The 24,195-nt window shown below is 41.3% G+C and overlaps 1 long non-coding RNA gene and 1 pseudogene across 1 annotated transcript in view; one reads left to right on the top strand and one right to left on the bottom strand.

The window, feature by feature from the left end:
• Positions 1-602: 602 nt before the first annotated feature.
• LOC129557540 (interferon omega-1-like) lies at positions 603-11,390 on the top strand (annotated as a pseudogene).
• LOC148777284 (uncharacterized) overlaps positions 1,985-24,195 on the bottom strand; it is a 94,908-nt gene continuing 72,697 nt past the window's right edge. Inside the window, exons 2-3 of the long non-coding RNA XR_016037800.1 lie at positions 4,608-4,722; positions 1,985-2,121 (exon numbers count right to left, since the gene is read on the bottom strand). This is a non-coding gene — a long non-coding RNA (uncharacterized LOC148777284). The remainder of the gene's footprint in view (positions 2,122-4,607; positions 4,723-24,195) is intronic.

The following is a 24,195-nucleotide window of genomic DNA, read 5'->3' as shown; positions in this document are numbered from 1 at the left end:
ACTGCTCTGCTTTCTGAGCACGAGACAGAGATGGATCGACAATCAGCCCGACAGAAGGATGCAGACTGAATGAGCGACCGAAGGGCACTGATTTCTGTGACGTGAGCGTCTGGAGTCACACGGCGCCCTCGCCCAGTGCCCTGGACCCGGCCCAGAAATTCTCAGCAAAACATATTGAACACTTTAAGTAAAGAGTTGAGCGATAAAAGCTGTAGTGGCAAAATAAAAACCGTCTACCAAAGGTGTAACAATTGCCATTGGATGATGCCTCCACCTACTCAGCTCTCCACACTTTAGCTCTCAGCAACTGAGGGCTGCTGACACTTGATATCTGGGGACATGGATCAGGAGAAGAGGAGGTCATCACTGAGAACTCTGATCCTTCACATAAACATGCACTGGAGAGGATGGGGGATGCTGGAAGATGAATCAAACAAAGAGACAAGCCCATCCACATTAGAATTCTGAATAACACTCATGGGTTATTCATGTCAATATAAGGCAAAAACCACTACAATATTGTAAAGAAATTAGCCTCCAAATAAAATAAGTTAATTAAAAAAAATAAAGAAATAGTGACAACCTAAAAGTTGAGAGGTATGCTTTATTTGGTGCAAATTCAGAAGACAGTATCTCAAGTCATCCTGACAGAACTGCTCCAAGGAGGTGAGGGGAAAAGTCAGGTTATATAGGACCTTGCATGAAAGGGGAGGTAGTCTGAACATCAAAGTTATTGTGAATTAAAGAAAACCAGCTATCTCAAGCTAAGGAATTTAGCACTTCTCTTTTGTATGGGAGGAGGCAAGTGTCTGGGCTCACTGAAAATATTCCTTTCCTGCATCTCAGCTCTCCTTGCAGCTTCTTGCATCTTGCATTTTTTCACATCCTGAGTTGCCTTGGGCTCACCTTAGGGAGTAGCTGCAATTTGGCAGCTGTGAGCCCACAGGTGTATTTCCCCTTCCTGAGCGCCCTGGAGGGCTGGAGACTCTTGATGACTGTGTCATCCTGGTTTACTGATAAGGCAGGAAATACTCCACTCCTCATGACCTTGTGGCCCCAGTGAAATGGAATCTCAGGAACCTGAATGAATGTTCTCAAAAGAACAGAAACACCTGAGTAGTTCATTCACTCTTTATTACAAGCCTCTTCTCTGTGAAACAGAAAACAAAATACAGAAACCAATATGGCCTGAGTGACTCTGAATTCCTATGAGTAAGATAAGGGGGGGAAATGCAATTAAGAATCAAGGAAAAATTTTGTTTTGACATAACACAAACCAAAGGACTGTTTATATATATTAAACTTATATGTGTACATAATAAGTATGTACACCTCCATTAAGTCTTTACATCCTTATATAATTTCAGCCTTTATTTATTTTCTCATTTAACTGATATACATCTGCATTAACAAATCCAAATTTTATTGGGAAAATTAAACTTCTACCGTAAAAATTAAGAGTTTAGATTGACTACATTTTCTAGGTCAAATAGAAAATATCTAAATGAAAACACAAAGGGTAAGTGAGAGAGAAATTTTCGGACAATGAGTACCGTCTTCCCTATTTAAAAGCCTTGTTTAGAAAGATTATCATCAGACACCCTACCTCCAACGTTCAGCCAACACCGCCTCTGCCAGGCCAGCAGCAGCCTCATTTTCCCCATGGCCTTCGTGCTCTCTCTACTGATGGCCCTGGGTCTGGTCAGCTACGGCCCGGGAGGATCTCTGGGCTGTGACCTGTCTCAGAACCACGTGCTGGTTGGCAGGAAGAACCTCAGGCTCCTGGGACAAATGAGGAGGCTCTCCCCTCTCTTCTGTCTGCAGGACAGAAAAGACTTCGCTTTCCCCCAGGAGATGGTGGAGGGTGGCCAGCTCCAGGAGGCCCAGGCCTTCTCTGTGCTCCACGAGATGCTCCAGCAGAGCCTCAGCCTCTTCCACACAGAGTGCTCCTCTGCTGCCTGGGACGCCACCCTCCTGGTGCAGCTCCGCAATGGACTCCATCAGCAGCTGGACGACCTGGACGCCTGCCTGGGGCAGGTGACAGGAGAGGAAGACTCTGCCCTGGGAAGGACGGGCCCCACACTGGCCGTGAAGAGGTACTTTCAGGGAATCCGTGTCTACCTGCAAGAGAAGGAATACAGCGACTGCGCCTGGGAAATCGTCAGAGTGAAGATGATGAGAGCCCTCTCTTAATCAATTAGCTTGAAAAAACGTTTAAGAAAGATGGATGGAGATCTGAACTCACCTTGAGATGACTCTCACCGACTAAGATACCACATCACCATGTACACTCCCCTGTATTCATTTCAGTAGCCTATTTCTGCATTAGCCACAAAATTCATTGAATTACTTTAGCTGATACTTTGTCAGTAGTAATAAGCAAGTAGATATAAAAGTATTCAGCTTTTGGGGCATGAGTCCTTAAGTCATGCCTGCCCTGATGTTATCTGTTGCTGATTTACTTATTCCTTCCTGCACCTAACATACTTAAAATATTTATAAATTTGTAAAATTACAATTCATCTATACATCATATTAAAATTTCTAAAACATGTTTACCACTTCGTGTTATTAAATTTGTACTTTGTTCTATTTGTTAAATTCTTATCAAAGAAAATGAGTTTATTCAAAATTAAATCCAAAACTCCATTTAAAAATTTTATTAAAGAATGGGCGGTTACATTTGTTTCTTCATTCCTTCCATTCATATTATACATAAACATTGAGTACCTACGGGACAGACTGTGTAATTGTCACCAAGGAATACAAGTGAATAAAGCAAATGTAGTTCCCTCTGCATGGAAACTCTCAGTCTTACAGAGAAGACAACATAAAAACAGTATTAGTTTATTTCAATATACTAAAGGCTGCAAAGAGAAGTAAAGGAAAAGAATGTTTCACATGGGAAGCTTTAGGTACATATGATGCTGGAAAGGCAAATAATATTATATATCATTCCTAAGCTACCTGAGGGGCTTCCCTGGTAGCTCAGCTGGTAAAGAATGTGCCTGCAGAGCAGGAGACCCCGGTTTGACTCCTGGGTCAGGAAGATCCCCTGAAGAAGGGATAGGCTACCTACCCACTCCAGTATTTTTGGGCTTCTCTGATGGTTCAGTCACTCAAGAACCTGCCTGCAATGCAGGAGATCTGGGTTGGGAAAATCCCCTGGAGGAGGGCCGGGCAACCTACTCTAGTATTCCTGTCTGAAGAATTCCCAAGGATAGAGGAGGGCTGTAGCCCATGGGGCCTCAAAGAGTGTGACACAACTAAGCACACGGCACAGAAAGTCAATGAATTCTCTTAACTTAGTTTCAAGTTACCAAAATCTGGGGAGCCTATTTTAGATAAATATTACCTAAACACAATTGTTTCTATAGCGTTTACCTAAGCTCTTTTTTCTCCTTACTCTTAGAGATTAGAGACCATTAGTTCCAGAGAGCCCAGAAGATCATTTACATGGAAAAGGCACAAGAGAAATACCAATTCCTTCCAGAAAGCTGGCTTGACCAATTACAAAAGGCTCACTTTGATACAGTAGCAGAGCTAACAGAGGCCATTGTTCTCCAGATCTCTGGGCAGCCCCCATTCATCAATGACAGCCACCCAAAGGCCCCATGTCCTAGTAGAAAGCCACCCAGGGATTTCCCTGTTGCTTCTGGGATTCCCCCTGCAATTTGTGGGCATTGTATGGTAGCAGATGGCTACCTCAGGGATACCCTACAGTTTTGGGATTACAGCCAGCAACATTGGGCCCTCTGGGTTAGTGGACAGCCACCTCAGGATCACCCAGCAAATTTTGGGCCCCACATGCTAGTGGATGCCCCCAATAACTTTCCATCTTCCGTTCGGTATCTTGGCACTCACAGGAGTTTCTTCCATCTCTTGGCTGCCACCGACTGTTGGGTTGTACCCTGCAGGCTTACAAGACCTATGTTTGCTCAGTTTCGAGACCAAAGGAAGAATCTGCCGTCAGGAACAGAGTCATGGATGGTTTAATCGATGGGAGGTGCTTACATATTTGAAGCAAGGTCCTGGAGCAACACCCCACCGTGTGTGGTGTGCTGGGCGTGGGAATGATTAATACATGGTGACAGGCTTCATTCTGAAAAGAAAGGAGGGGTGGGGAAGCGGGGAATGGGGAGGGAGGGAGAGGGAGCGGGGGAGAGATTGCTGGTCCTGGGGGGTGAGATCAGGTGGGCTCATTAATTATCACGGAAAGCAGTAGAGGGACACACCCCTCACCACCCCTTTGATAAAAAGGATCAAATCTGGGGCCTCGGACAAGTTCAGAGAAAAGCCCGTCACGTGCACAGGGTGCACACTGGGGCAGGGGATGTGCAGAGAGTAGAGAACAGCCATCCTGGCGGCCTGACCGTGCACACTCACTGCCAAACATCACCAGTGATCATCTGGGCCTTCAGAGTGTTTTGCCGGTAAAGGTTTGAACTGTCCTGAGAATTACTGCAGTGGAACACATAGAGAGGGGCTATGCAAGGGCTATTGAAAATGGCGTTGATAGACTTGCCTGACAGGGGTTTGTCACAAACCTTCACTGTGTAAAAAATGCAATTGTCTGTGAAATGGGATACAACAAAGGATGCCGGTACCTCCTCACAATGTAGCAATTCCCAGAGTGCTCTCCAGATTCACTCCTCCTTCCCCTGCACCAGCCATTCATACAGCTCTTTCCTGTTTCTTTGTGGTTCTGGCGACCGATTTCCCCTGAAGAGTGCAAAGCGTAGTCACTCAGTCCTGCGGACTCTTTGCTACCCCATGAACCACAGCCCACCAGGCTCCTCTGTCCATGGGATTCTCCAGGCAGAATACTGCAGTGGATTGCTACTTCCTTGTCCAGGTGATCTTTCCCACCCAGGGATCAAACCTGGGTCTCCCACACTGGAGGCAGATTCTTTACTATCTGAGCCACAAGGGAAGCCCTGAGAGTGCAAAGCCACCAATTAGATTAAAAGTTTGAGTCAAAGTTCTAGACTTCTCAGAACCTCTTATGTAAGTAGTTACAGTTTTTCTTGAGATGAATACTTTTGGGTATGAGAGAATGTCCTTGTTACAATACTGTAACAACAGCCTTGGCCAAAATGAACCAAAAAACAGGATCCCTTTTCCTCTGGAGGGTATTAAAATAATTAAGGAGGAAGCGTGCCATCTACTGGCCAAGATGGACTAGGACACTGATCAAGTCTGTAGAACAAGCTTCTTGCTCTTCTAGGGAGAAGTCTGTCTTTTTAGTAGCATTTTCTTCAGAGCTAGGGGAGGATCTTTCCTGGAAAGAACTGACACCAATAACTTGAAAAAGCCTGCTTCCTTAGCTTTCATATTTTAGAGAGGAAAATACTCCCAGCTTCAGGCAGGACACGGAGAAGGCAATGGCAAGCCACTCCAGTACTCTTGACTAGAAAATCCCATGGATGGAGGAGCCTGGTAGGCTGCAGTCCATGGAGTCGCTACAAGTCAGACACGACTGAGCGATTTCACTTTCATTTTTCACTTTCATGCATTGGAGAAGGAAATGGCAGCCCACTCGTGTTCTTGCCTGGAGAATCCCAGGGATGGGGGAGCCTGGTGGGCTGCCGTCTGTGGGGTCTCACAGAGTCGGACACGACTGAAGTGATTTAGCAGCAGCAGCAGCAGGCAGGACACGTCTTGGGCTAAGGAAGGTGTGTGGAGAGAAATGTCAGGTTGTGTTTCTTGTTTCCAGGCTGCTCATGTGGCCAAGGTTGCATATTCTTCATTTCCTTTACCTACTTTAGCACCCTTGGAGCCTTGACCATGGCATTCTGGGTAGGGAAATGCAAGGGGAATCAGAGGAAATAGCTCCTGTTTGAAAGTGCATTAACTCTTTCCTAAACAGTATGTTGTTCGTTGCTTGATTTCAGGAGAAAACTCTCAATGTCCCTTTAAAAAAAACTGCACTTGCATCCACCTTCCACCTTGACTTAGTAGTAAGAGAGAACACAGACACAAATAAGGTGATTTCACAAAATACAATCGTTGGCAACCATTAACCTGGGGTGTACCTACTTGGGTAGAATTGAGAACTAGTAAGGTAATGAACCCATCTTTGCATGAAATGTTCCCTTCAGTTCAGTTCAGTCGCTCAGTCATGTCCGACTCTTTGCGAACCCATTAATCACAGCACGCCAGGTCTCCCTGTCCATCACCAACTCCCGGAGGTCACTCAAACTCATGTCCATCGAGTTGGTGATGCCATCCAGCCATCTCATTCTCTGCCGTCCCCGTCTCCTCCTTCCCCCAATCCCTCCTAGTATCAGAGTCTTTTCCAGTGAGTCAACTCTTCGCATGAGGTGGCCAAAGTATTGCAGTTTCAGCTTTAGCATCAGTCCTTCCAATGAACACCCAGGACTGATCTCCTTTAGAATGGCCTGGTAGGCTCTCCTTGCAGTCCAAGGGACTCTCAAGAGTCTTCTCCAGCACCACAGTTCAAAAGCATCAATTCTTTGGCGATCAGCTTTCTTCACAGTCCAACTCTCACATCCATACACGACCACGGGAAAAACCATAGCCTTGACTAGATGGACTTTTGTTGGTAAAGTAATGTCTCTGATTTTTAATATGCTATCCAGTTTGGTCATAACTTTCCTTCCAAGGCGTAAGCATCTTTTAATTTCATGGCTGCAATCAGCATCAGCAGTGATTTTGGAGCCCAAAAAAATAAAGTCTGACACTGTTTCCACTGTTTCCCCATCTATTTCCCATGAAGTGATGGGACCAGATGCCATGATCTTTGTTTTCTGAATGTTGAGCTTCAAGCCAACCTTTTTACTCTCCTCTTTCACTTTCATCAAGAGGCTTTTTAGTTCCTCTTTACTTTCTGCCATAAGGGTGGTGTCATCTGCATATCTGAGGTTATCGATATTTCTCCCAGCAATCTTGATTCCAGCTTATGCTTCTTCCAGCCCAGCGTTCCTCATATTGTACTCTGCATATAAGTTAAACACGCAGGGTGACAATATACAGCCTTGACGTACTCCTTTTCCTATTTGGAACAAGTCTATTCTTCCATGTCCAGTTCTGTTGCTTCCTGACCTGCACACAGGTTTCTCAAGAGGCAGGTCAGGTGGTCTGGGATTCCCATCTCTTTCAGAATGTTCCACAGTTTATTGTGATCCACACAGTCAAAGGCTTTGGCATAGTCAATGAAGCAGAAATAGATGTTTTTCTGGAACTCTCTTGCTTTCTCCATGATCCAGCGGATGTTGGCAATTTGATCTCTGGTTCCTCTGCCTTTTCTAAAACCTGCTTGAACATCTGGAAGTTCACGGTTCACGTATTGCTGAAGCCTGGCTTGGAGAATTTTGAGCATGACTTTACTAGCGTGTGAGATGAGTGCAACTGTGCGGTAGTTTGAGCATTAGTTTGAAGAGATACCCCACGACCAAGGTAAGAGAAACCCAAGTAAGATGGTAGATATTGCAAGAGGGCATCAGAGGGCAGACACACTGAAATCATAATCACAGAAAACTAGTCGATCTGATCACATGGACCACAGCCCTGTCTAACTCAATGAAACTAAGCCACGCCATGTGGGGCCACCCAAGACGGACAGGTCATGGTGGAGAGGTCTGACAGAATGTGGTCCGCTGGAGAAGGGAATGGCAAACCACTTCAGTATACTTGCCTTGAGAACCCCATGAACAGTATCAAAAGACAAAATGATAGGATACTGAATGAGGAATTCCACAGGTCGGTAGGTGCCCAGTATGCTACTGGAGATCAGTGGAGAAATTACTCCAGAAAGAATGAAGGGATGGAGCCAAAGCAAAACCAATACCCAGTTATGGATGTGACTGGTGATAGAAGCAAGGTCCGATGCTGTAAAGAGCAATATAGCACAGGAACCTGGAATGTTAGGTCCATGAATCAAGGCAAATTGGAAGTGGTCAAAAAGGAGATGGCAAGAGTGAACATCAACATTCTAGGAATCAGTGAACTAAAATGGACTGGAATGGGTGAATTTAACTCAGATGACCATTATATCTGCTACTGTGGGCAGGAATTCCTTAGAAGAAATGGAGTAGCCATCTTGGTCAACAAAAGAGTCCGAAATGCAGTACTTGGATGCAATGTTCCCATGGTATCTCTAATTTTCTTGAAGAGATCTCGTCTTTCCTATTCTGTTGTTTTCCTCTATTTCTTTGCATTGATCGCTGAGGAAGGCTTTCTTATCTCTCCTTGCTATTCTTTGGAACTCTGCATTCGGATGCTTATATCTTTCTTTTTCTCCTTTGCTTCTCGCTTCTCTTCTTTTCACAGCTATTTGTAAGGCCTCCTCAGAGAGCCATTTTGCTTTTTTACATTTCTAAAAGCCTCTTGATGAAAGTGAAAGAGTAGAGTGAAAAGGTTGGCTTGAAGCTCAACATTCAGAAAACAAAGATCATGGCATCTGGTCCCATCACTTCATGGGAAATAGATGGGGAAACAGTGGAAACAGTGTCAGACTTTATTTTTTGGGGTTCCAAAATCACTGCAGATGCTGACTGCAGCCATGAAATTAAAAGACGCTTACACCTTGGAAGGAAAGTTATGACCAACCTAGATAGCATATTAAAAAGCAGAGACATTACTTTGCCAACAAAGGCCCATCTAGTCAAGGCTATGGTTTTTCCCGTGGTCGTGTATGGATGTGAGAGTTGGACTGTGAAGAAAGCTGATCGCCAAAGAATTGATGCTTTTGAACTGTGGTGCTGGAGAAGACTCTTGAGAGTCCCTTGGACTGCAAGGAGATCCAACCAGTCCATTCTAAAGGAGATCAGTCCTGGGTGTTCATTGGAAGGACTGATGCTAAAGCTGAAACTCCAATACTTTGGCCACCTCATGCGATGAGTTGACTCACTGGAAAAGACTCTGAAAGACTCTGATGCTGGGAGGGATTGGGGGTAGGAGACAGGGACGACAGAGAATGAGATGGCTGGATGGCATCACCAACTCGATGGACATGAGTTTGAGTGAACTCTGGGAGTTGGTGATGGACAGGGAGACCTGGCGTGCTGTGATTCATGGGGTCACGAAGAGTCGGACACGACTGAGCGACTGAACTGAACTGAACTAAGTCAGAAGGTTCTTAAGGAGAAACATGTCCTTGAGCAAAATACATTGTTCTATTGACTAAGACAAAGCAATGTAGAAAAAAAGTTTGTTCTTTTCTCCTCCTTGAGAACACCAGAACCCTATCTCCTCCTGGAGAGCCACAGACCCCTCTCTTGTCCTTGGGGACACCACACTTCTTATCAATCTGCCTGGGAACTGACATGTTCAGAGATCTGTAATGTGTTGGTAGAACACATGTCAGTTGCTCATTTGAGTATGACTCTTTAGCGACTCCGTGGACTATACCCTTCGTATACTGTTCATGGGGTTCTCGAGGCAAGAATACTGAAGTGCTTTACCAATCCCTTCTCCAGTGGACCACATTTAGTCACTTATGACCAACCTAGACAGCATATCAAAAAGCAGGGCAACAAAAGTCCATCTAGTCAAGTCTATGGTTTTTCCAGGAGTCACATATGGATGTAAGAGTTAGACCATAAAGAAGGCTAAGTGCCAAAGAATTGATGCTTTTGAACTGGGCTGTTGGAGAAAACTCTTGAGAGTCCCTTGGACTCTAAGGAGATTCAGCCAGTCTAACCTAAAGGAAATCAGTCCTGAATATTCATTGGAAGGACTGATGCTGAAGCTGAGACTTCAATACTTTGGCCACCTGATGCGAAGAACTGACTTCTTGGAAAAGACCCTGATGGTGGGAAAGACTGAAGGCGGGAGAAGGACATGAGACGGTTGGATGGCATCACCAATTCAATGGATATGAGTTTGAGTAAATTCTGGGAGTTGCTGATGGACAGGGAGGCCTGGCGTGCTGCAGTCCATGGGGTCGCAAAGAGTCAGACACGACTGAGCGATTGAACTGAAATGAACTGTACCCGCCAGGCTCCTCAGTCCATGGAATTCTCTAGGCAAGAAAACTGGAGTGGGTTGTCATTTCCTTCTCCTGTATTTTAAGTAAGTTTTTTTTTCTTCCTTCAAAATTCGGGGATACTTTTGGGGGCAAGACTATGTGGATAATTTTTGGACTCATCTGGCTGTCTTTGTGGGGGCTTCCCAGGTGGCACTTGTGCTAAACAACCCACCTGCCACGGCAAGAGACAGAAGAGACCTAGGTTTGATCCCTGAGTCAGGAAGATCCCCTGGAGGAGGAAATGGAGACCCACTCCAGTATTCTTGCCTGGAGAATCCCATGGACAGCAGGGGCTGTCCGTTGGGTCCCAAAGGATCAGACATGATAGAACGACTTAGCATGCATACATGCCTGTCTTTGTGACTGCCTAATATTCTTCAAATATTATGATTCTTCCACTGTTTGGTTGAACTTTTTTTAGATTTAACTTACACTTTTCTATTTTGTCAGCAGAAAAGTCATTTATCTTTCTTCACTTTCATGACATTCAGATATACATATATTTTATTTTTGTCTACAAACAACTATTTTTTTTGCTTTCTAAGAAAGTTGAAATGAGAAACAAAATATCTCAAGTCTTGAAAATCACAGAAAATGAGGTGAAGCCCATCTGCCATTCTTTTATTTCCCTTTGTATTAACTCTAGGATGAAATGGAACGTAACCCAGGAGGGGGGAACAAACTCCAACCAGCAAAGCACTATGCAAAATATAAGTCCTAAATCTTTTGTTTGTTATTTAAATTTAAAATGAAACATCACGAGTAAGTAAAGAAACAAGGCTATTTCTCCCTGGCACAGCCTGGGCCTCATGGCTCTGCATTCTGAGTACAAGACTGAGATGGATAGACAAGTCAGCCCAACGTTCAGATGTACCCCATGAACAACTAAAGGTCATTGGTTTCTGTGATACAAGCTTCTAATATAACACCACCTCTGAATTCCCTATAGCCAATTCAGAAATTCTGAGCAAAACAAATGTTCAACACTTTAAGTAAGAGAGTGGAGTGATAAAAGCTGTAGTGGCAAAATAAAAATTGTCTACCAAAGGTGTAACAATTGCCATTGGATGATGCCTCCACCTACTTAGCTCTCCACACTTTAGCTCTCAGCATCTGAGGACTGCTGACACTAGATACCTGGGGACACCGATCAGGAGGAAAGGAGGTCATCACTGCGAACCCGGGTCCTTCACATAAATACTGCACGGCCCCACACTGGCTGTGAAGAGGTACTTCCAGGGAATCCCCATGTCAACCTTAAAGAGAAGGAATACAGCAGCTGTGCCTGAGAAATCGTCAGAGTGGAATCACGAGAGCCTTCTCTTAATCAACAGACTTACAAGAAAGGTTAAGAAAGATGGATGGAGACCTGAACTCACCTTGACATGACTCTCACTAAGATGCCACATCAGTCTGCACACTCACCTGTTTATTTCATTAGACTGATTTCTGTTGTAGCCACCAAATTTATGAATTACTTCAGCCAATATTTTGTCAGTAGTAATAAGGAAGTAGATATAATAGTATTCATCTGCAGGGGCATCAGTCCTTAAGCAATGCCCACCCTGATGTTATTATTTTTCCTTATTGCATCTATCATATTTATAATATTTAGAAATTATTAAAAAAATTACATTTCATCTGTACATGCTATTAAAATTTCTAAGACATGTTTACCATTTCATGTTATTAACTTTGCACTTTGTTCTATTTATTAAATTCTTATCAAAGAAAATGAGTTTCTTTACTCAGAAATGAAAATCCAAACCCCCATTTTAAAAATTTTATTAAAGAATGGGTGGTAACACTTATTCATTCATTCATTCCTTTCAGATTGTACATATAAATTGAGTAGCGTATTGACTGACTGTGTAATTGCCACCAAGAAATACAGGTGAATAAAGCAAATACAGTTCCTATTGCATTGAAACTCTCAGTCTGACAAAGAGGAGGACATGAAAACAGTCTTATTGTTCATTTCATTTCAATGATACTAAAGACTGCAAAGAGAAATGAAGGAAAAGAATGTTCTCACACTGAAAGTTTTAGGTAAAAATGATGCTGGAAAGGAAAAATAATATATATTCTAAGTTGCCTGGAAGACACATAATATTCAGAGTCATTGACAATTGGGGATTTTTACAAAATGGCAAGGAGGAGGTATTAGTTTTAAAGTGTTTACTGTGTGTCTGGTAATGAGGGCATGGGGACGATGCGGTCACTTATAAATAGGATGGACAGTGAGAAGAGGACCTAACCCTAATCCTTCACACCCTCGGTACTCAGGGTCAGGCAGTGGAGAGCCTGCAACAGACACTGAGGCGGGGGCAGTGCGTGAGAAGCACACAAGCATGAACAGGGGAGGGACGACTGAAGGGAAGGAGTGTGTTTCAGAGACACAGTGCGGTCTGCAGGCGGGGTGAGGACTGAACTGTCCCCGCGGAACTGAAACACATGCCACTGGTGACCTTAGTAGGATCTGGTTTAGCAGAATTGATGGGGCAGGAACCAGATAGGCTGAAAAGGAAACATAAGAATGAGAATTAGGGACACTGTATAAAAACTTAGTTTGTGAAGTGGAGCAGTGAAACAAGATGGCACATTGAGGAGATTATGGGTTAACACACCTGTGTACATTTTTCTCTTCTAATTTTCAAAAGATGGATGAATTGCCAGAAAACACTTAAAATATATGACTTATTTGATTCAAATAATTGCTTATTTAGATACTTGATTTGACACATTGCTTTTTTGGCTAAAAATTAATTTAGCATTATTCTAATTAGTCACTTTGTAGTGAATTTCAACAGTAATCATTTGCCTGCTAATTTAAATTCTTTGTTCAATCAAGTTTTACAACCAAGCTTGATTTTATCTGCTACTTCCTTTAGTTTTATGTTGGTAATTTACATTATTTACCATTTTACAATCTCTAGTCATTGACATATACATTTTCTCTGTGTTATAGCCACATTCTTTTGATGGATATGTGTTTTTCATTTCTCCCGTGTACACAGAGCTAGACAGTCTCTGGTGTATTTTGCCAAGCGCTGTTTAGGACATAGAATCAACCTCTCCCTAGTCACATTCATTGCTCCTTTTGGTATGTACTTGGTGCCCTTTCTTGTTCATCTGTTTTTACATTAAATTCAGTATTTCATTAGCATTTTTTTTTCTTTTTTGATCTATGATATGAGATTCTAAATTGCTTTTTGTTCGGGTATCAGGCAAGTTTCCTGGAATATTTTATTGAAATATCATTTCTTTCCTCATTAACAAGAGGTATATCTTTTGCATAAATCTTTAGCTAATGTTCAGCATCTAATTCTGATAATATGGCAATTTTTGAGATTCTTTTTTTTTGCTTTATTAATATGGTTACTGAACTTTACTCACTGCTACACGGTTTTACTACAGCTACTTTAAAACGCATTTAATGCTTCTGACTGAGGAAGTCAAAGTCAAATATTCCTGTTTTTTAATATTATGGCTTGCATTATTTACTGACTAGTTTTAGAATTGTTCTAAGGTTAAGAACATTGGCTTAATGAGAATCACAAACATTTGTGGATCCCCAACTGGCTAATTGAACGTTGAAAGCGGAGCACTGGAAGAAAGCTGAGCACCAAAGAATTGATGCTTTAGATAAAACTATGGTGTTGGAGGAGAAGACTCTTGAGAGTCCCATGGACTGCACAGAGATCCAACCAGTCCATCCTAAAGGAAATCAGTCCTGAATATTCATTGGAAGGATTGATGCTGAAGCTGAAACTCCAATACTTCGGCCACCTGATACAAAGAAGTGACTCACTGGAAAAGACCCTAATGCTGGGAAAGATTGAAGGCGGAAGGAGACGACAGAGGATGAGATGGTTGGATGGCATCACCGACTCAATGGACTTGAGTTTGAGTAAACTCTGGGAGCTGGTGATGGACAGGGAAATCTGGCGTGCTGCAGTCCATGGGGTCACAAAGAGTCAGGACCTGACTGAATGACTGAACTGAACTAACAAAGAGACATTCAATAAAAATGAAAGAAAGAAATGGAATCAAAGAATCTTTCTCCCAAAACCAAAGGCTAAGAACTTTTATTAAATAATATATGGGGAAAGTTATAACATTAGCCAGGAAAAAAAGAACAGAGAGCAAGAGAGTTTAGTGATCACACAAATTCAAGAAATGATGGCAGAAATTCATAGTCTGAGACTTAAAGAGTCATACATACCTCACAAATGACCCACCCATTTGGCTGGCTGGCATGCATATATATGTATACTTTTCTTTTTAAAATTTAAATTTTAAATTCTATTTAACGTGAAAAACTTCTCCCAGTTAGTTTAGTACTGTCACCTTGCCCTAAAACCTCTGTAGTCATATCCTATATAACGGTCAGATGTTATTAAATTGTAGGTTCCAAATTATTGGAGAACCAAGAAGCTGGGTTGTTAAAGCAGAGCTAGGGGTGACTGAGCTGCTGCCTGTGCTGAGCGGCCAGCCAGCTGTGCACAGGTCCTGCCCATGCTCAGGACTTCAGCAGCTCAAGACACACGTGGTCAAATGCGGGAAGGATGAAGGAAGACAGGGTTGCAGCTCGGGTGACCATGAGCTTCTGGGGGACCACGGGGCACTGTCAGGGGAGGCAGGTGGCTGCAGGTGTGAGATTAGGAACGTGGCCACGACTCCACCCTCCCCATCTGCCATGCCCCCTGCTGCAGAGATCAAGACGCCCCTGAAATCCTGCAACACACAGAAATGCAGTAAATACAGGCAGGTGCAACACCAACACAGCCCGCAAGTCTACACAGAAACAGCCCCAAATTTCGCCTGAGTTGTGAGGTGTCACACATCATACTAGGCACAAGAGGCACATCTTAATGTCTCTCCAACAAAAAAACAAGTGCCTTGTATCTTTAATTTCTGGAAAACAGACCCAACTGATGTCTGGGATCCAGTGGATGCTGGGCAGTTTCAGGAAAGCCCACCCCCTGCTGTCTTCCCTGAGATGTCTCCGCAGCATCTTCAATATAGAGGGCCCAGGATGTTTTGGATAAGACCCTCTTGGAGAAATTCCACATTGGACATCATCAGTAGCTGGAACAGTTGGAGATGTGTTTGAGACAAGAGAGCAATTTAGAAGAGAGGATTCAAAACTGGTTGTGAAGATCTACTTTCAAGGAATGAACCTTTCCGTAAAGAGGGAAGGATACAAGAGCTCCATGTTTAAGAAATTAATGTGGTGGAAATCAACAGATACTTTCTCTTCATTAACAAATTTGTAAAATCAAGGGGAAAAAAAAGAAAGAGAACTAAGCTTTCACAAAACAGTGGCAAAATGATTCTCACAAATTCAGATTTTCATGTATTTTAGAAGTTGCTTTACCAGCTGAAAACTGAAGTCTAGAATTAGCAATGGTGACCTTAAAAGCAGAGAAATATGAATTACACTCAGTGATTTAAGCCTGACAGGTTTAAATCAGTTACCATGTATTTATTTTGTATGTGGTATTTATATCTTACAGAACAAAGTGTTTTCATTACCATGTATAAAATTTTATTTTGTAAACACACATGCAATTTCTCAAATGTAATGTGCTCATGTGTTCAGTTTTTAATGCACACAAAAACTGCAATCAAGTTGATGTTTTTCTGTGTGAGATCTATGCTGGAAACAATGACTATTTCCCTGGTTGATTTTGGGCTGAATCTCAGTGAGGTATCTTTGTTCATGACCCATCGATTTATTAAATCCTTGCATTTCCCTGGTTGATTTTGGGCTGAATCTCAGTGAGGTTTTCTTTGTTCATGGTCATGTATGGATGTGAGAGTTGGACTGTGAAGAAGGCTGATCGCCGAAGAATCAATGCTTTTGAACTGTGGTGTTGGAGAAGACTCTTGAGAGTCCCTTATACTGCAAGGAGATCCAACCAGTCCATTCTAAAGGAGATCAATCCTGGATGTTCATTGGAGGGACTGATGCTAAAGCTGAAACTGCAATACTTTGGCCACCTCATGCGACGAGTTGACTCACTGGAAAAGACTCTGATGCTGGGAAAGGTTAGGGGCGGGAGGAGAAGGGGAGGAGAAGGAGAGGAGAATGAGATGGCTGGATGGCATCACTGACTCTGTGGACATGAGTTTGAATGAACTCCGGGAGTTGGTGATGGACAGGGAGGCCTGGCATGCTGTAATTCATGGGGTCGCGGAGAGTCGGACACGACTGAACTGAACTGAATCGATATATTAAATCCTTGGGATGAGGGAGAATCTCTGGACACATAACGTAAGTCAAAGAATGATTAAGTCCACACTTTTAGGTAACAAATTTGAGGATAAGGACCAATAAAGAGCTGGACGTGTTTTTATAGACAACTATATATTGATCCTGTTCTGACACTGCCTTGTATCTAAACTAATGCCTTTGTTTATATCTATAAAAGAAATCTGGAAATATGTGCAGGCAAGCTGCAGTTTAGAAAGCACTATTAAAAAGCATATGTGTTTATAGCCACATCCATCCCAAGTAGAAATGTTAGAACAGGAAAACATCCTACAGAGATAATGACTGGAAAGTAGGAGAAATGCAGTCAGTTCCACCTGACGATTCAGATGGTCAACAAATAACCTGGGTGGAAACAGGTGTGAGTATTGGAAGAATTTGGTTTAGTTGGTCTAGCAGCCAGTCAGTGTCATTCAAATATGGGTGAATGGTTATACATGTGTGTGTGGGTTGGGGGATTCACGTGTGTGCCTTTGTTTTTGTGTGTTGAAAGCTACTGGGTTGCAGTAGCAAAAATCCTACTGTCTACAAGGAAACAGTGTATAAGGAGCACTTAGAACATTAAGACTTTGTCAGCTATTTTTAATGTCTGAATATGTTATATGTTCCATTATTTTTTCTGGCTTTGAGAAATGTTTATTAAGGCATGGAGATACTCTGCTCAGAAAATGGCATGGGGAAGCTATCATTGAACTCTACTGTTGAAACTATTGGTTGTGAAAGCTTAAAACTGAGTTGAAATGTTACAGCTTTGAAAACTTTTAAATGACATAATGTGTTAAACAATGTAAATCTGAAATCTTATATGAGTCAAAATATTTCTGATTACCTGATGATATATACACATTAAGTTTTCTATATTGTTTTATTTTTTGCTTGTTTTCAAGAGGAAAATTTCATTAAAAATCTACCTTGAAGCTGTTTTCCTGGAGTGTATTGTTGGTGGTGTAGTCGCTAAGTTGTGTCCGACTCTTGCGACCCCATGGACTGTAGCCCACCAGGCTCCTCTGTCCATGGGATTCTCCAGGCCAGAATTCTGGAGTGGGTTGCCATTTTCTTCCCTACCTGGATTTCAATTTGAACCAGTAGAGGGCAGAATAACATTAGTCACAGAAGGCACTTGCTCACTGAGTCAATGTAAACAAATGAATTAACTGCAGGTATTCATGTCTTAGTGAATTTGGTTAGCTAACATAACACAATGTTATACTCAGCCTTAGGGAACACAATTAACATAATTTTTACCAGTGGTTATCTATTCAAACATGCCTCTTAGCAAAGAGACACCAGAGGACAAAGCTAAGTTATTAAAATCAGAATGGAAAAAGTTCTACTTCTTTTAAAAAAATAATGATATTGGATGTCTGACACTGTCAGATTAGATAGTAAATAACCACACAGGACTGGTGTTATGCTGACATCCCCATTTTAAAGCTTACCTTTTCCTCTTCATTTTGCATTATTTACTTATTCTAGATTTCTGTAAACATACTTGATTTATTTCAATAGGATGGTACATGGAAGATTTTTGTACAGTTTTTTTCTAAGTTACCACAATCGATAAGGCAATTAGTACTGTGGATTTTTGATCGAACTACTGGGAACAATTCAAAACAATCTATTCATCAGTATTTAATATGAAAAAAAATAAACTTTCACCTCAAATATTTTGATGTGATATTTATTAAAAAAGAAATTATATATGCATCATCTTTTAAAACCCCAAATTAGTGAGAAATAACAAAAACATGAGAATAATATCAATCAGGTTTCTTTATAAACAGGAGAAATGATAAGGTGGAATACAGGTATACCTCAGAGATTTGCACGTTCATTTTCAGACTACTGCAATGAAGCTAATATTGCAATAAAGTGAGTCACAAAAACTTTTTTATTTTCCAGTGCATCTAAGTTCTATTTACATTATACTGTAGTCTATTACGGAGAAGGCAATGGCAAGCCACTCCAGTACTCTTATGGATGGAGGAGCCTGGTAGGCTGCAGTCCGTGGGGTCGCTAAGGGTCGGACTCGACTGAGCGACTTCACTTTTCACTTTCACACATTGGAGAAGGAAATGGCAACCCACTCCAGTGTTCTTGCCTGGAGAATCCCAGGGACGGGGGAGCCTGGTGGGCTTCCGTCTGTGGGGTCACAAAGAGTCGGACACGACTGAAGTGACTTAGCAGCAGCAGTAGTCTATTAAGTGTGCAACATTATGCTAAAAAATAATGCACATACCTGAATTAAAAAATACTTAATTGCTAAAAAATGCTAACTATCGTCTGAGCCTTCATGAGTCATAATCTTTTGGTAATTGTAACATCAAAGATCACTGATCGTAGATCACCATAGCTAATACCATAATAATTAAAAAATCTGAAATATCATGAGACTTACCAAAATGTGACATAGACACAAAGTTTGAAAAATGGTGCTGATATACTTGTTCAATGCAGGGTTGTCACAGACCTTTCATTCATAAAAAATGCAATTATCTACAAAGCACAATAAAAGAAGATACGCCTGTATTCTTGCTATAAATTAGGTAAACAACAACGATGCCTACCTTCCCTTTTAGTATTTAACACTGTGGTGGAATGATAAGAAGTTAAAAATATATGAAGCAAATACAAGGAAGCAAAATTATTCTAACAAGTAGAAAATACAGTTTCCAAGGCAAAAGTAAGATTAACTTTGAGCTCTGTTAATGAACACTCTACCATAAATCTAGCCACTCTTGACTCCTCTATCACCATGGGTTGGTTTTGCCAGTTTCTGAACTTCTTATAAATGAAAATAATGTTAAAATACTTTATCTATGTCTAGTGCTTTTGCTCAATATTATGTCTGTGAAATCATCTATATTGTTGTGTATCAATAATTCATTGTTATTATTATTATGTTATTAGATCTTTGAATAGATCAAAATATATTTGTCAATTCTACTATTAATGTAGTTTAGCTTTGTTTCTTTGGAATGTTGGGACTACTATGATGAAATCTTCTGTTAGCATACTTGGACTTTTCTTTTGGTGGATCTAAGCAATAATTTCTATGAATATATGACATATGTGGATATACAACCAGGGGTGGGTGGAGTGGCTTTGTCACAGGGTGTGTGTTTACATGTTTATCTTTATAGATAGTACCAAGCACTTTCCAAAAGTTTTAGTAGTTTATACTTCCATCATCAACAATTTTATGTCTTTTTATTTTTTTTTAATATTTTTAGTTTTAGCTATTCTGGTGTGTGTGCTGTGGTATGACATTTTGGCTCTAATTTGCATCCCATGAGCAGTCATGATATTGATTACTTTTTTTCAAGTTTATTGATCATTTGGAGATTTTCTTTTGTGAAGTGTGGTTTCACAAAATATGAAGATTCTCATTTTCTTCTTGATACTGAAATACATATTTTAAAAATATGTAAGAAAGATACAGACATAAATAAGCTAGAAATGCAAGTAAGTTCATAATCTTTGGAGTTTTTTTTAACCTAGCTGATAACATCATGATTGTCTTTGAGATTGGCATGGGATTGTTCTGATCCATCCAAAATGTGTCCTTAGTAGAGTTTCATTGTAGGTTCATACTCCCTGCAGGTAAGAGATCTTGGCTAATTCTGTACCAGAAGTCCTTTTCTCAATTGTCTTTGTTCCCTAAATTGCATCCTAGAAGTTCTTCTTTCATGTTAATTTTATCTAAGAGAAACCTTTCTGATTGGAATAGATAAATATACAGAAATTTCTGCTGTAACTTATTCAACAATTGCTGGAAGTGTTAAAGGTAAGTTTAAAGCAAGATACTGAGTTTTAGGAGTCCTTTTTAGTGAAAATATTTGCACTAAAGAGAAAATAAGTTTATACCAAGAGGCGCAGATACACAGATATAATATCTAGAATAGTGCTGAAGAAAACAACCAGGATGTACTTTATTCACTCATAAACTACTATGAAAAGCCATACAGCAAAGAAGACATTAGCATTCAGGAATCAGTTACTTACTCTTAAAGTTTTATCAATGTTTTCATTCATTAAATGAAAAACATATATTAAAATTTTCTATGTATATATTATCAGAAAAATATGATTTTTACCCAAAATTCTGTCTGTCCTATCATCTTTTAACAGAGTATAGTGGAATGGTTTGGTTCCTCCATACTGTCCCTGGTGATACAAAGGCAGGAGTCATCATCTTCCAGTACCAACTCTGGGAGACTGAGCTTCCTTTTCTTCAGAAAAATGGAAATCAGTCAGTTCAGCTCAGTTCAGTCGCTCAATCATGTCTGACTCTCCGCGACCCCACGAATCACAGCACGCCAGGCCTCCCTGTCCATCACCAACTCCCAGAGGTCACTCAAACTCATGTCCACAGAGTCGGTGATGCCATCCAGCCATCTCATTCTCCGTCGTCCCCTTCTCCTCACACCCCCAACCTTTCCCAGCATCAGAGTCTTTTCCAGTGAGTCAACTTTTCGCATGAGGTGGCCAAAGTATTACAGTTTCAGCTTTAGCATCAGTCCCTCCAATGAACATCCAGGATTGATCTCCTTTAGAATGGACTGGTTGGATCTCCTTGCAGTCCAAGGGACTCTCAAGAGTCTTCTACAACACCACAGTTCAAAAGCATTGATTCTTCGGCGATCAGCTTTCTTCACAGTCCAGCTCTCACATCCATACATGACCACGGGAAAAACCATTGCCTTGACTAGACGGACCTTGGTTGGCAAAGTAATGTCTCTGCTTTTTAATATACTATCAAGGTTGGTCATAACTTTCCTTCCAAGGAGCAAGCGTCTTTTAATTTCATGGCTGTAATCAGCATCCGCAGTGATTTTGGAGCCCAAAAAAATAAAGTCTGACACTGTTTCCACTGTTTTTCCATCTATTTCCCATGAAGTGATGGGACCAGATGCCATGATCTTTGTTTTCTGAATGTTGAGCTTCAAGCCAACCTTTTCACTCTCCTTTTTCACTTTCATCAAGAGGCTTTTTAGTTCCTCTTCACTTTCTGCCATAAGGGTAGTGTCATCTGCATATCTGAGGTTATTGATATTTCTCCCAGCAATCTTGATTCCAGCTTGTGCTTCTTCCAGCCCAGCGTTCCTCATGATGTACTCTGCATATAAGTTAAATAATCAAGGTGACAATATACAACCTTGACGTACACCTTTTCCTATTTGGAACCAGTCTGTGACTAGATCTGATTGATAGAGTGCCTGATGAACTCTGGATGGAGGTTCGTGACATTGTACAAAAGACAGGGACCAAGACCATCCCCATGGAAAAGAAATGCAAAAGAGCGAAATGGCTGTCTGAGGAGGCCTTACAAATAGCTGTGAAAAGAAGAGAGGTGAAAAGCAAAGAAGAAAAGGAAAGATATAAGCATCTGAATGCAGAGTTCCAAAGAATAGCAAGGAGAGATAAGAAAGACTTCCTCAGTGATCAATGCAAAGAAATAGAGGAAAACAACAGAATAGGAAAAACAAGAGACCTCTTCAAGAAAATTAGAGATTCCAAGGGAACATTTCATGCAAAGATGGGCTCGATAAAGGACAGAAATGGTATGGACCTAACAGAAGCAGAAGATATTAAGAAGAGGTGGCAGGAATACACAGAAGAACTGTACAAAAAAGATCTTCATGACCAAGACAGTCACGATAACGTGATCACTGACCTAGAGCCAGACATCTTGGAATGTGAAGTCAAGTGGGCCTTAGAAAGCATCACTACTAACAAAGCTAGTGGAGGTGATGGAATTCCAGTGGAGCTATTTCAAGTCTTGAAAGATGATGCTGTGAAAGTGCTGCACTCAATATGCCAGCAGATTTGGAAAACTCAGCAGTGGCCACAGGACTGGAAAAGGTAATTCTTCATTCCAATCCCAAAGAAAGGCAATGCCAAAGAATGCTCAAACTACCGCACAATTGCACTCATCTCACATGCTAGTAAAGTCATGCTCAAAATTCTCCAAGCCAGGCTTCAGCAATACGTAAACCGTGAACTCCCAGATGTTCAAGCAGGTTTCAGAAAAGGCAGAGGCACCAGAGATCAAATTGCCAATATCCGCTGGATCATGGAGAAAGCAAGAGAGTTTCAGAAAAACATCTATTTCTGCTTTACTGACTATGCCAAAGCCTTTGACTGTGTCGATCACAATAAACTTTGGAACATTCTGAAAGAGATGGGAATCCCAGACCACCTGACATGCCTCTTGAGAAACCTGTATGCAGGTCAGGAAGCAACAGTTAGAACTGGACATGGAACAACAGACTGGTTCCAAACAGGAAAAATGGAAATACTGGACACAATTTAAAAGAGTCAATTTTAAGCACATAACAAAGAAGAAAAAAAAGGGAATGGTACGTAGGTTCCAAAAATTAAAAGGGAGTTTAAAGATCTCATTTCTCACCCTCCATTCCCTCAAATCCTACTCCCTAGAAATAATGAGACATCAGTTTTCCCCAGTTTAATCCATTTAACATGTTATGAACGAGCTTGGATTTAGGTGAATACTCTTTACCTAGAAGAATTTAATTGCTGTGTAGTATTCCACAGTATGAAGGGGTCAGTATTTACTTAACCAAATCCTCTATAATAGCACATTTTACTACAATTACCCTTTATATAAATAGGGCTGCAAAAAATAAATTTGTATTCCCATTTGAGTAGGGAATATAAGTACCTAGAACTGCATTTGCTGAGTCCAGTGGTTCAAAAATGTTGGTAATTTTTACCAAATTAATTACTGATATTTGAAAAACTTTATGTTTCTATTATGTATAGGTGTCAGCTCTGATCCCAACCATCAGCAAGCTATTTTGCTCTTTATCAGATTTTTCCCTATAGAATGCTACAACTGAATCCTTGATACGTCCAAACTCATCTCTTTGTCCTTCTAATTTCAATCTATGGTAGAAATCTACTTAGCTAGAGGCATTTTGGGAACATTTTTGTCATTTATTTTAGCTCCTAAACACTATCCCACCGACAAGAGTGTGTTCTCTCTCCCTTCCTCTTCTTAAGTTCAGTCCAGTCGCTCAGTTGTGTCCGACTCTTTGCGACCTCATGAACCTCAGCACACCAGGCCTCCCTGTCCATCACCAACTCCCGGAGTTCACTCAAACTCATGTCCATTGAGTCGGTGATGCCATCCGGCCATCTCATTCTCTGTCGTCCCCTTCTCCTCCTGCCCTCAATCTTTCCCAGAATTAGGGTCTTTTCCAATGAGTCAGCTCTTCACATCAGGTGGCCAAAGTATTGGAGGCTCAGCTTCAACACCAGTCCTTCCAATAAACACCCAGGACTGATTTCCTTTAGGATGGACTGGTTGGATCTCCTTGCAGTCCAAGGGACTCTCAAGAATCTTCTCCAGTATCACAGTTCAAAAGCATCAATTCTTAAGCACTCAGATTTCTTTACAGTCCAACTCTCACATCCATACACGACTACTGGAAAAATGATAGCCTTGACTAGATGGACCTTTGTTGGCAAAGTAATGTCTCTGCTTTTTAATATGCTGTCTAGGTTGGTCATAACTTTCCTTCCAAGGAGTAAATGTCTTTTAATTATTTGGCTGCAATCACCATCTGCAGTGATTTTGGAGCCCCCCAAAATAAAGTCAGCCACTGTGTCCACTGTTTCCCCATCTATTTGCCATGAAGTGATGGGACCGGATGCCATGATCTTACTTTTCTGAATGTTGAGCTTTAAGCCAACATTTTCACTCCTCTTTCACTTTCATCAAGAGGCTCTTTAGTTCTTCTTCACTTTCTGCCACAAGGTTGTTGTCATCTGCATACCTGAGGTTATTGATATTTCTCCCAGCAATCTTGATTCCAGCTTGTGCTTCTTCCAGCCCAGCGTCCTCATGATGTACTCTGCATATAAGTTAAATAAGCAGGGTGACAATATACAACCTTGACGT

The sequence above is a fragment of the Moschus berezovskii genome, chromosome 7 (assembly GCF_049115385.1).
Source record: "Moschus berezovskii isolate FMDL1 chromosome 7, NW_MosBer_1.0, whole genome shotgun sequence".
NCBI classification, from domain to species: Eukaryota; Metazoa; Chordata; class Mammalia; order Artiodactyla; family Moschidae; genus Moschus; species Moschus berezovskii.
The sequence above is the reverse complement of the archived record's forward strand: the minus strand, read 5'-3'. Positions and strand labels throughout refer to the sequence as shown.